The sequence below is a fragment of the Carassius carassius genome, unplaced genomic scaffold, assembly GCF_963082965.1.
Source record: "Carassius carassius unplaced genomic scaffold, fCarCar2.1 SCAFFOLD_68, whole genome shotgun sequence".
NCBI classification, from domain to species: domain Eukaryota; kingdom Metazoa; phylum Chordata; class Actinopteri; order Cypriniformes; family Cyprinidae; genus Carassius; species Carassius carassius.
In genome coordinates this window covers 201,003-214,059 of record NW_026775139.1, presented here as the reverse complement: position 1 = coordinate 214,059, position 13,057 = coordinate 201,003, and the positions used below count along the sequence as shown (strand labels likewise).

Genomic DNA, 13,057 nt, shown 5'->3' with positions numbered 1-13,057 from the left:
TCTAGAGCGCACGTGTTTAACCTCCTGCATTCGAATGCGCAAACAAATGGAATATGCTTTGAAATTCTACGTGTTCAACTGTACGCATATCTCAGCGTACATGTACAAAAATGAACTATACTTTGGTGCCAAGGGTGAGCTTCAACATCACAGTGCTAAAAGACTCTTCAGGAAAGCCACCGCAGCCCAGAGGTCAGTCGGGCCCTCACACGAGTGACGAGGTGGCCGAGTGGTTAAGGCGATGGACTGCTAATCCATTGTGCTCTGCACGCGTGGGTTCGAATCCCATCCTCGTCGGTCCTTGCTGTGATTGTTCATGTGCTTTGCACATTTGGTGCACTTTCCTTATGTGACACTTTCACCTCATGCAGTGCGATTCAAAACGGTCGATGATCCGAATCATGTGTGTTAAATAATGGAAGCACGCAATGCATTAATGACACGAGACCTATTCTTCAACAACATGATAAGCTTCAAAAGAAGCTGGCAAAAATTGCCAAGGCTGACTCTATTTCAAGTCATCCTGGCGGGGTATTGGGTAAAGTTTTCAACCAGCAATGATCGCGCTTCGGATGAGCCTCATAGGCTACAATATTGCCTCTGCGAAAGAATGGTGGCAAGGGTCGCGACCTTTCACCTGGAGCCATGTGGACGTGGAACGACAGGGTGGTAAATAGCTCCAAACTGCGTGGTGTGTCTACGATAGGCAGTATGTACGAGAAGCCTTATTCGCTGCTTTCTCTTTACTTTAAAAGGAGAGTGTGTGTCTTTTTTCGAACCACTGGGGGAAGAGAGTTATGGGTATCTTGGCAACAAAGGGGTGGAGTCGTAAAGCTCGTGGTCTGGGTCAGGATAGATTCTGTTTGACGAGGCCCCTGGGGGGTTGGGTAGGATACAGTGACGAGTGCAAAGACACTGCAAACAAGTTCTGAGGGAGGTCCTGTGTCAAATGTGCTACCTTTTGCTAGACTCAGGTGTTCTCTCAAAACGGCAACGGAGACCAGAAAGACGGAGGGCCACAATGACAAGCACTTGTCTGAGGGGGGTCATGAGATAGGAGCAAGCTCAGCTTTTAAGAGTACAAAGAACATCAGTCATAAACGATAAAAAATGCAGCAGGTGCTGGGCAAAGTTCAAACTTTCGAGAGCGCACGTGTTTAACCTCCTGCATTCGAATGCGCAAACAAATGGAATATGCTTTGAGATTCTACGTGTTCAACTGTACGCATATCTCAGCGTACATGTACAAAAATGAACTATACTTTGGTTTCAAGGGTGAGCTTCAACGTCACAGTGCTAAAAGGTTCTTCAGGAAAACCACCGCAGCCCAGACGTCAGTCGGGCACTCACATGAGTGACGAGGTGGCCGACTGGTTAAGGCGATGGACTGCTAATCCATTGTGCTCTGCATGCGTGGGTTCGAATCCCATCCTCGTCGGTCCTTGCTGTGATTGTTCATCTGCTTTGCACATTTGGTGCACTTTCCTTATGTGACACTTTCACCTCATGCAGTGCGATTCAAAACGGTCGATGATCCGAATCAGGTGTGTTAAATAATGGAAGCACGCAATGCATTAAGGACACGAGACCTATTCTTCAACAACACGATAAGCTTCAAAAGAAGCTGGCAAAAATTGCCAAGGCTGACTCTATTTCAAGTCATCCTGGTGGGGTATTGGGTAAAGTTTTCAACCAGCAATGATCGCGCCTCGGATGAGCCTCATAGGCTACAATATTGCCTCTGCGAAAGAATGGTGGCAAGGGTCGCGACCTTTCACCTGGAGCCATGTGGACGTGGAACGACAGGGTGGTAAATAGCTCCAAACTGCGTGGTTTGTCTACGAAACCCAGTAGGCAGTATGTACGAGAAGCCTTATTCGCTGCTCTCTCTTTACTTAAAGAGGAGTGTGTGTTGCTTTCCCGAACCCCTGGGGGAAGAGAGTTATGGGTATCTTGGCAACAAAGGGGTGGAGTCGTAAAGCTCGTGGTCTGGGTCAGGATAGATTCTGTTTGACGAGGCCCCTGGGGGGTTGGGTAGGATACAGTGACGAGTGCAAAGACACTGCAAACAAGTTCTGAGGGAGGTCCTGTGTCAAATGTGCTACCTTTTGCTAGACTCAGGTGTTCTCTCAAAACGGCAACGGAGACCAGAACGACAGAGGGCCACAATGACAAGCGCTTGTCTGAGGGGGGTCATGAGATAGGAGCAAGCTCAGCTTTTAAGAGTACAAAGAACATCAGTCATAAACGATGAAAAATGCAACAGGTGCTGGACAAAGTTTAAACTTTCGAGAGCGCACGTGTTTAACCTCCTGCATTCGAATGCGCAAACAAATGGAATATGCTTTGAAATTCTACGTGTTCAACTGTACGCATATCTCAGCGTACATGTACAAAAATGAACTATACTTTGGTGCCAAGGGTGAGCTTCAACATCACAGTGCTAAAAGGTTCTTCAGGAAAACCACCGCAGCCCAGAGGTCAGTCGGGCCCTCACACGAGTGATGAGGTGGCCGAGTGGTTAAGGCGATGGACTGTTAATCCATTGTGCTCTGCACGCGTGGGTTCGAATCCCATCCTCGTCGTTCCTTCCTGTGATTGTTTATATGCTCTGCACATTTGGTGCACTTTCCTTATGTGACACGTTCACCTCATGCAGTGCGATTCATAACGGTCGATGATCCGAATCAGGTGTGTTAAATAATAGAAGCACGCAATGCATTAAGGACACGAGACCTATTCTTCAACAACACGATAAGCTTCAAAAGAAGAAGGCAAAAATTGCCAAGGCTGACTCTATTTCAAGTCATCCTGGCGGGGTATTGGGTAAAGTTTTCAACCAGCAATGATCGCGCCTCGGATGAGCCTCATAGGCTACAATATTGCCTCTGCGAAAGAATGGTGGCAAGGGTCGCGACCTTTCACCTGGAGCCATGTGGACGTGGAACGACAGGCTGGTAAATAGCTCCAAACTGCGTGGTGTGTCTACGAAAACCAGTAGGCAGTATGTACGAGAAGCCTTATTCGCTGCTCTCTCTTTACTTAAAGAGGAGTGTGTGTTGCTTTCCCGAACCCCTGGGGGAAGAGAGTTATGGGTATCTTGGCAACAAAGGGGTGGAGTCGTAAAGCTCGTGGTCTGGGTCAGGATAGATTCTGTTTGACGAGGCCCCTGGGGGGTTGGGTAGGATACAGTGACGAGTGCAAAGACACTGCAAACAAGTTCTGAGGGAGGTCCTGTGTCAAATGTGCTACCTTTTGCTAGACTCAGGTGTTCTCTCAAAACGGCAACGGAGACCAGAACGACAGAGGGCCACAATGACAAGCGCTTGTCTGAGGGGGGTCATGAGATAGGAGCAAGCTCAGCTTTTAAGAGTACAAAGAACATCAGTCATAAACGATGAAAAATGCAACAGGTGCTGGACAAAGTTTAAACTTTCGAGAGCGCACGTGTTTAACCTCCTGCATTCGAATGCGCAAACAAATGGAATATGCTTTGAAATTCTACGTGTTCAACTGTACGCATATCTCAGCGTACATGTACAAAAATGAACTATACTTTGGTGCCAAGGGTGAGCTTCAACATCACAGTGCTAAAAGGTTCTTCAGGAAAACCACCGCAGGCCAGAGGTCAGTCGGGCCCTCACACGAGTGATGAGGTGGCCGAGTGGTTAAGGCGATGGACTGCTAATCCATTGTGCTCTGCACGCGTGGGTTCAAATCCCATCCTCGTCGGTCCTTGCTGTGATTGTTCATCTGCTCTGCACATTTTGTGCACTTTCCTTATGTGACACGTTCACCTCATGCAGTGCGATTCAAAACGGTCGATGATCTGAATCAGGTGTGTTAAATAATGGAAGCACGCAATGCATTAAGGACACGAGACCTATTCTTCAACAACACGATAAACTTCAAAAGAAGCTGGCAAAAATTGCCAAGGCTGACTCTATTTCAAGTCATCCTGGCGGGGTATTGGGTAAAGTTTTCAACCAGCAATGATCGCGCCTCGGATGAGCCTCATAGGCTACAATATTGCCTCTGCCAAAGAATGTCACCTTTATTTATATAGCGCTTTAAACAAAATACATTGCGTCAAAGCAACTGAACAACATTCATTAGGAAAACAGTGTCAATAATGCAAAAAATGTGACTTCCTGTTTGTTGTTGGCGGCTGTACTGCGTTTGAGCTCCGTCACTATATTCTTTTCATTGACTATTTTTAACTCAAAAATCAATTTTATACATCATCGTTTCCGTTTATATAACGTGTGAATATATCCTCTATTGTATGCTACAACAAAAACAATCAGAGCGCCTCGCTATCACTAGTTTTATTTTGATCTCCCGGGTCCGCTATTAGCTTTTAGCCCGTTAGCATCAGCGGCGTGGTTGCAGCTAACTGCGCTAACATTGCTAATACTCTATTCACACACATTACCACTGCTGTACTCACTGTTACTTGCTTTAATGGCGGATGAATGTCTCCACTCTGTGCAGCTCGAGCTCGAGGCCGTGGGAAAGCAGATTCGCAACCTGGAGGTGAGGCAGGCCCAGCTGAGAGAGCGGAGAACCGCGCTGCAATCATCCCGGGCTGACGCTCACAAGTCCGGGGTAAGTATACAGCGATCTGCTAACAGTCCCACCACGTCTACTCCGTGTGTTTCTCTGCACAGGCCCGGTGCACCCAGGACGCGATCTTCCCAGATGTCCTTCACTGCGACGCCGGGACACCACGGACCCTGGGTGCATCCACAGCGGAGGACGCGAGCCGGGTCCCGGGCGACGACTTCTCCCCCTCCTGCCTTCGACATCTCCATCCAGAACCGCTTCGCTCCCCTCCGCGAGACAGGACGCGACGCTGTGATCATCGGAGACTCCATCGTCCGACACGTAAGTGCTACGTTAGCCGAAGGTAAAGTGCACACTCATTGTTTGCCTGGTGCTCGTGTTCTCGATGTCTCTGCGCAGATACCCGCGATCCTGAAGGTCGACGAGAGCCCCAGAGCGGTCGTGCTTAACGCCGGGGTTAACGACACCACGCTGCGGCAGACGGAGATGCTGAAGAGGGACTTCAGCAGCCTGATCGAGACGGTTCACAGCACGACGCCCGCGGCGACGATCGTCGTGTCAGGACCACTGCCCACGTATCGACGAGGACACGAAAGGTTCAGTAGACTTTTTGCTTTAAATGAATGGCTGTTGTCATGGTGTAAAGAACAGAAACTGCTATTTGTTAATAACTGGAATCTTTTCTGGGAGCGTCCTAGGCTGTTTCTAGCTGATGGATTACACCCCAGCAGAATCGGAGCGGAGCTGCTCTCTGACAACATCTCCAGGACACTTCGCTCCATGTGACTAGTAAGACAATTCTCTAATAACTATTATGATGAGTTTTGTTCCACCCACTTAAATGATAAAAGTACTTGTGCTGTAAAAACTATTAAGACTGTGTCTGTTCCCCGAATAGTGAGGTCAAAATATAATGTAGGATCTAAAAAAAATCTTATCGTAATTAAACCAGAAAAATGTAAAGTAAATGAACAAAAACAATTTTTAAAGTTTGGGCTCATAAATATTAGATCACTCACACCCAAAGCAGTTATTGTAAATGAAATGATCACAGAAAATAGTTTTGATGTACTCTGCTTGACTGAAACCTGGCTAAAACCAAATGATTATTTTGGTCTAAATGAGTCTACTCCACCAAACTACTGTTATAAGCATGAGCCCCGTCAGACTGGTCGTGGAGGAGGTGTTGCAACAATATATAGTGATATTCTCAATGTTACCCAGAAAACAGGATACAGGTTTAACTCTTTTGAAATACTTCTGCTAAATGTTACACTGTCAGACATGCAAAAGAAATCTAATGTATCTCTTGCTCTGGCTACTGTGTATAGACCACCACGGCCGTATACAGAATTCCTAAAAGAATTTGCAGATTTCCTCTCAGACCTTCTAGTTACAGTTGATAAGGCGCTAATCATGGGAGATTTTAATATTCACGTTGATAATGCAAATGATACATTAGGACTTGCGTTTACTGACCTAATAAACTCCTTTGGAGTCAAGCAAAATGTCACCGGGCCCACTCATCATTTTAATCATACACTAGATCTAATTATATCGCATGGAATCGATCTTACTGCTATAGATATTGTACCCCAATGTGATGATATTACAGACCATTTCCTTGTATCGTGCATGCTGCGTATAACTGATATTAACTATATGTCTCAGCGTTACCGTCTGGGCAGAACTATTGTTCCAGCCACCAAAGACAGATTCGCAAATAACCTGCCTGATCTATCTCAACTGCTATGTGTACCCAAAAATACACATGAATTAGATGAAATTACTGACAACATGGGCACTATTTTCTCTAATACATTAAAAGCTGTTGCCCCCATCAAATTGAAAAAGGTAAGAGAAAAACGTACTGTGCCATGGTATAACAGTAATACTCACTCTCTCAAGAAAGTAACTCGTAGTCTTGAACGCAAATGGAGAAAAACTAACTTGGAAGTTTTTAAAATTGCATGGAAAAACAGTATGTCCAGGTATAGACAGGCTCTAAAAACTGCTAGGGCAGAGCATATCCACAAACTCATTGAAAATAACCAAAACAATCCAAGGTTTTTATTTAGCACAGTGGCTAAATTAACAAATTACCAGACGCCACCTGATTCAAATATTCCACCAACGTTAAATAGTAATGACTTTATGAATTTCTTCACTGATAAAATAGATAACATTAGAAATACAATAGCGAATGTAGATTCTACAGCATCTAACACTTCAGTTTCATCCATCGCACCCAAAGATAAACTGCAGTGCTTTACAAATATAGGACAGGAAGAGCTAAATAAACTTATCACTGTATCTAAACCAACAACATGTTTATTAGATCCTGTACCCACTAAATTACTAAAAGAGCTGTTACCTGTAGCCGAAGAACCGCTTCTCAATATCATTAACTCGTCGTTATCTTTAGGTCACGTCCCAAAACCATTCAAGCTGGCGGTTAGCAAGCCTCTTATTAAGAAACCAAAACTAGATCCTAGTGTACTGGCAAATTATAGGCCTATTTCAAATCTTCCATTTATGTCTAAAATTTTAGAAAAAGTTGTGTCTGCTCAATTGAGCACCTTCCTGCATAAAAATGATCTGTATGAAGAATTTCAGTCAGGTTTTAGGCCCCACCATAGCACAGAAACTGCACTTGTTAAAATTACAAATGACCTGCTTCTTGCGTCAGATCAAGGCTGCATCTCATTTCTAGTCTTACTTGATCTTAGTGCTGCGTTCGACACCATAGATCATGACATACTCATAGATCGATTACAAAACTATACAGGTATTCAAGGGCAGGCTCTAAGATGGTTTAGATCCTACCTGTCCGATCGCTACCATTTTGTTTACTTAAATGGGGTGTCATCTCATTTATCATCAGTAAAATATGGAGTGCCACAAGGATCCGTCCTAGGTCCCCTTCTATTTTCAATATACATGTTGCCCCTTGGTAATATTATTAGAAAATACGGAATTAGCTTCCACTGTTATGCTGATGATACTCAACTATATATTTCAACGAGACCAGATGAAACTTCCCAATTATCTAAGCTAACAGAGTGTGTTAAAAATGTAAAAGATTGGATGACAAATAATTTTCTCCAATTAAATTCGGATAAGACAGAGATATTAATTATTGGACCAAAAAACACCACACAGAATCTTGTAGATTACAATCTGCAACTAGACGGATGTACTGTTACTTCCTCTACAGTCAGAAATCTGGGTGTTATATTGGACAGCAATTTGTCTTTTGAAAATCATATTTCCAATGTTACAAAAACCGCATTCTTCCATCTTAGAAACATTGCCAAGCTACGAAACATGTTATCTGTTTCTGATGCAGAAAAGCTAGTTCATGCTTTCATGACCTCTAGACTGGACTATTGTAATGGACTTCTAGGTGGTTGTCCTGCTTCGTCAATAAACAAGCTACAGGTAGTCCAAAATGCAGCAGCTAGAGTCCTTACCAGGTCAAGAAAATATGATCATATTACCCCAATTTTACAGTCTCTGCACTGGCTACCTATTAAGTTCCGTATCAGTTACAAATTATCATTACTTACCTATAAGGCCCTAAATGGTTTAGCTCCTGCGTACCTAACTAGCCTTCTACCACGCTACAACCCATCACGCACCCTAAGGTCACAAAACGCTGGACTTTTGGTAGTTCCTAGGATAGCAAAGTCCACTAAAGGAGGTAGAGCTTTTTCACATTTGGCTCCCAAACTCTGGAATAGCCTTCCTGATAATGTTCGGGGTTCAGACACACTCTCTCTGTTTAAATCTAGATTAAAAACGCATCTCTTTCGCCAAGCATTCGAATAATGTATCTCTTAAATTGTGAGTGTAGTTGCATCTGCATTTTTATTCTTTAGCTTGGGTTAAACTAATTTTACTTTGTTGGATCAGCAGCTATGCTAATGATGTCTCTATTTTGTTTCTATGTTTTGCCACGGGATTTACATCCCGTGGTAACTAGGATTTACACAAGCTCCAGTCTGGATCCAGAACACCTGAGAAGAGATGACCCTCAGAGGACCCCAGATGATGCTAACCTTGAATCAACAAACAGAACTAACAATTATTGCTACATGTGTGACTGCATCCTATAATTACTATTAATTAATAATATTGATAGTTCATCATCTAGCTGACTACGTCTTGTATTATTATTATTATTATTTTTATTTTTCTAAAATCCTGTCAAACGTGCACAAACTACTAGCTACTACTAAATATTGTAGAAACATAATTTTCTGTAAAGTTGCTTTGTAACGATTTGTATTGTAAAAAGCGCTATACAAATAAACTTGAATTGAATTGAATTGAAGTTTGAATTAAAGGCAGTTCATCATTGGATTCAGTTATGTCATCTCTGTTCAGTTAAATAGTGTCTGTGCATTTATTTGCAATCAAGTCAACGATATCGCTGTAGATGAAGTGTCCCCAACTAAGCAAGCCAGAGGCGACAGCGGCAAGGAACCGAAACTCCATCGGTGACAGAATGGAGAAAAAAACCTTGGGAGAAACCAGGCTCAGTTGGGGGGCCAGTTCTCCTCTGACCAGACGAAACCAGTAGTTCAATTCCAGACTGCAGCAAAGTCAGATTGTGCAGAAGAATCATCTGTTTCCTGTGGTCTTGTCCTGGTGCTCCTCTGAGACAAGGTCTTTACAGGGGATCTGTATCTGGGGCTCTAGTTGTCCTGGTCTCCGCTGTCTTTCAGGGATGTAGAGGTCCTTTCTAGGTGCTGATCCAGCATCTGGTCTGGATACGTACTGGATCCGGGTGACTGCAGTGACCCTCTGATCTGGATACAGACTGGATCTGGTGGCCACGGTGACCTCGGAACAAGAGAGAAACAGACAAATATTAGCGTAGATGCCATTCTTCTAATGATGTAGCAAGTACATAGGTTGTTATGGGAAGTGTTTCCGGTTCCGGTTTACCTAATTAATGCAGCCTAAAAATCCTTTAACGGATTTGGATAATAAAAGCATATTAGTATGTTATGTGTATGCCAGGTTAAAGAGATGGGTCTTTAATCTAGATTTAAACTGCAAGAGTGTGTCTGCCTCCTGAACAATGTTAGGTAGGTTATTCCAGAGTTTAGGCGCCAAATAGGAAAAGGATCTGCCGCCTGCAGTTGATTTTGATATTCTAGGTATTATCAAATTGCCTGAGTTTTGAGAACGTAGTGGACGTAGAGGATTATAATGTAAAAGGAGCTCATTCAAATACTGAGGTGCTAAACCATTCAGGGCTTTATAAGTAAGAAGCAATATTTTAAAATCTATGCGATGCTTGATAGGGAGCCAGTGCAGTGTTGACAGGACCGGGCTAATATGGTCATACTTCCTGGTTCTAGTAAGAACTCTTGCTGCTGCATTTTGGACTAGCTGTAGTTTGTTTACTAAGCGTGCAGAACAACCACCCAATAAAGCATTACAATAATCTAACCTTGAGGTCATAAATGCATGGATTAACATTTCTGCATTTGACATTGAGAGCATAGGCCGTAATTTAGATATATTTTTGAGATGGAAAAATGCAGTTTTACAAATGCTAGAAATGTGGCTTTCTAAGGAAAGATTGCGATCAAGTAGCACACCTAGGTTCCTAACTGATGATGAAGAATTGACAGAGCAACCATCAAGTCTTAGACAGTGTTCTAGGTTATTACAAGCAGAGTTTTTAGGTCCTATAATTAACACCTCTGTTTTTTCAGAATTTAGCAGTAAGAAATTACTCGTCATCCAGTTTTTTATATCGACTATGCAATCCATTAGTTTTTCAAATTGGTGTGTTTCACCGGGCTGCGAAGAAATATAGAGCTGAGTATCATCAGCATAACAGTGAAAGCTAACACCATGTTTCCTGATGATATCTCCCAAGGGTAACATATAAAGCGTGAAGAGTAGCGGCCCTAGTACTGAGCTTAGAGGTACTCCATACTGCACTTGTGATCGATAGGATACATCTTCATTCACTGCTACGAACTGATGGCGGTCATATAAGTACGATTTAAACCATGCTAATGCACTTCCACTGATGCCAACAAAGTATTCAAGTCTATGCAAAAGAATGTTGTGGTCAATTGTGTCAAACGCAGCACTAAGATCCAATAAAACTAATAGAGAGATACACCCACGATCAGATGATAAGAGCAGATCATTTGTAACTCTAAGGAGAGCAGTCTCAGTACTATGATACGGTCTAAATCCTGACTGGAAATCCTCACATATACCATTTTTCTCTAAGAAGGAATATAATTGTGTGGATACCACCTTTTCTAGTATCTTGGACAGAAAAGGGAGATTCGAGATTGGTCTATAATTAACTAGTTCTTTAGGGTCAAGTTGTGTTTTTTTGATGAGAGGCTTAATAACAGCCAGTTTGAAGGTTTTGGGGACATGTCCTAATGACAATGAGGAATTAATAATAGTCAGAAGAGGATCTATGACTTCTGGAAGCACCTCTTTCAGGAGCTTAGATGGTATAGGGTCTAACATACATGTTGTTGGTTTAGATGATTTAACAAGTTTATACAATTCTTCCTCTCCTATGGTAGAGAATGAGTGGAACTGTTCCTAAGGGGGTCTATAGTGCACTGTCTGATGTGATACTGTAGCTGACGGCTGAATGGTTGCAATTTTATCTCTAATAGTATCTATTTTAGAAGTAAAGTAGTTCATAAAGTCATTACTGCTGTGGTGTTGGGAAATGTCAACACTTGTTGAGGCTTTATTTTTCGTTAATTTAGCCACTGTATTGAATAAATACCTGGGGTTATGTTTGTTTTCTTCTAAAAGAGAAGAAAAGTAATCGGATCTAGCAGTTTTTAATGCTTTTCTGTAGGATATGTTACTTTCCCACCAAGCAATACGAAATACCTCTAGTTTTGTTTTCCTCCAGCTGCGCTCCATTTTTCGGGCTGCTCTCTTTAGGGTGCGAGTATGCTCATTATACCATGGTGTCAAACTGTTTTCCTTAACCTTCCTTAAGCGTAAAGGAGCAAATTTATTTAAAGTGCTAGAAAAGAGAGAGTCCATAGTTTCTGTTACATCATCAAGTTGTTCTGAGGTTTTGGATATGCTAAGGAATTTGGATACATCAGGAAGATAACTTAAAAAGCAGTCTTTTGTGTTAGAAGTGATGGTTCTTCCATACTTGTAACAAGAAGTAGAATTTACAATTTTGGCTATATGAATTTTGCAAAGAACTAAATAATGATCTGAGATATCATCACTTGGCTGAATAATTTCAACACCATCAACATCAATTCCATGTGACAGTATTAAATCTAGAGTATGATTTCGACAATGAGTAGGTCCTGAAACGTGTTGTCTAACACCAATAGAGTTCAGAATGTCTATAAATGCTGATCCCAATGCATCGTTTTCATTATCAACATGGATATTAAAATCACCAACTATTAAGACTTTATCTGCAGCCAGAACTAACTCGGATGTAAAATCACCAAACTCTTTAATAAAGTCTGTATGGTGCCCTGGTGGCCTGTATACAGTAGCCAGTACAAACATAACAGGGGATTTATCATTAACATTTGTTTCTTTGGATAATGTTATATGAAGTACCATTACTTCAAACGAGTTATACTTGTAGCCTGCCCTCTGAGAAATCCTGAAAACGTTGTTATAAATTGAAGCAACACCTCCACCTTTGCCTTTTAGACGTGTCTCATGTTTATAACAGTAATCTTGGGGGGTGGACTCATTTAAAATAATGTAATCATCAGGTTTTAGCCAGGTTTCTGTCAAACAGAGTACATCTATATTATGATCAGTGATCATATTATTTACAAAAAGTGTTTTTGGAGAAAGGGATCTGATATTCAATAAGCCAAGCTTTATCATTTGTTTATCCATATTGCTTCTGTTTTTTATTTGTTGAACCTCAATTAAATTGTTAATCTTAACTTGGTTTGGACGTTTTTTGTATTTTCTAGTTCGGGGAACAGACACAGTCTCTATAGTGTGATATCTAGGTGAAAAAGTCTCTATGTGCTGAGAATTAACTGACCTCTGTGACGGGAGGCAGCTAGCAGACGGTCGGTTTAGCCAGACTGTCTGCTTCCTGACCTGGGCCCCAGTTAGTCAAGTATAAACACTAAGACTATTTGCCATATTTCTAGAGAGAAGAGTGGCGCCACCCCAGGAGGGATGAAGACCATCTCTTTTAAACAGGTCAGGTCTGCCCCAAAAGCTCGTCCAATTGTCTATGAAACCTATGTTATTCTGTGGGCACCACTTAGACATCCAGCCATTGAGTGATGACAATCTGCTATGAATCCATCACCACGGTAAGCAGGGAGGGGACCAGAGCATATTACAGTGTCTGACATCGTGCTTGCAAGCACACACCTCTTTAATGCTCTGCACGCGTGGGTTCGAATCCCATCTTCGTCGGTCCTTGCTGTGATTGTTCATCTGCTCTGCACATTTTGTGCACTTTCCTTATGTGACA

General features: G+C 42.4%; 8 non-coding genes across 8 annotated transcripts; 4 read left to right on the top strand and 4 right to left on the bottom strand.

Annotated features, from left to right (window-relative positions):
- Positions 1-215: 215 nt before the first annotated feature.
- trnas-gcu (transfer RNA serine (anticodon GCU)) lies at positions 216-297 on the top strand. The gene has a single exon. It is a non-coding gene; the product is annotated as a tRNA-Ser (tRNA).
- A 174-nt stretch (positions 298-471) lies between these two features.
- LOC132137137 (U4 spliceosomal RNA) lies at positions 472-612 on the bottom strand. The gene has a single exon (XR_009431773.1). It is a non-coding gene; the product is annotated as a U4 spliceosomal RNA (small nuclear RNA).
- Positions 613-1,356: 744 nt separating this feature from the next.
- On the top strand, positions 1,357-1,438 carry trnas-gcu (transfer RNA serine (anticodon GCU)). Its single transcript has one exon. It is a non-coding gene; the product is annotated as a tRNA-Ser (tRNA).
- A 174-nt stretch (positions 1,439-1,612) lies between these two features.
- On the bottom strand, positions 1,613-1,753 carry LOC132137097 (U4 spliceosomal RNA). The gene has a single exon (XR_009431735.1). It is a non-coding gene; the product is annotated as a U4 spliceosomal RNA (small nuclear RNA).
- Positions 1,754-2,503: 750 nt separating this feature from the next.
- trnan-guu (transfer RNA asparagine (anticodon GUU)) lies at positions 2,504-2,585 on the top strand. Its single transcript has one exon. It is a non-coding gene; the product is annotated as a tRNA-Asn (tRNA).
- A 174-nt stretch (positions 2,586-2,759) lies between these two features.
- Positions 2,760-2,900, bottom strand: LOC132137027 (U4 spliceosomal RNA). Its single transcript, XR_009431666.1, has one exon. It is a non-coding gene; the product is annotated as a U4 spliceosomal RNA (small nuclear RNA).
- Positions 2,901-3,650: 750 nt separating this feature from the next.
- trnas-gcu (transfer RNA serine (anticodon GCU)) lies at positions 3,651-3,732 on the top strand. Its single transcript has one exon. It is a non-coding gene; the product is annotated as a tRNA-Ser (tRNA).
- Positions 3,733-3,906: 174 nt separating this feature from the next.
- LOC132137071 (U4 spliceosomal RNA) lies at positions 3,907-4,047 on the bottom strand. The gene has a single exon (XR_009431710.1). It is a non-coding gene; the product is annotated as a U4 spliceosomal RNA (small nuclear RNA).
- Between the last annotated feature and the right edge of the window lie 9,010 nt (positions 4,048-13,057).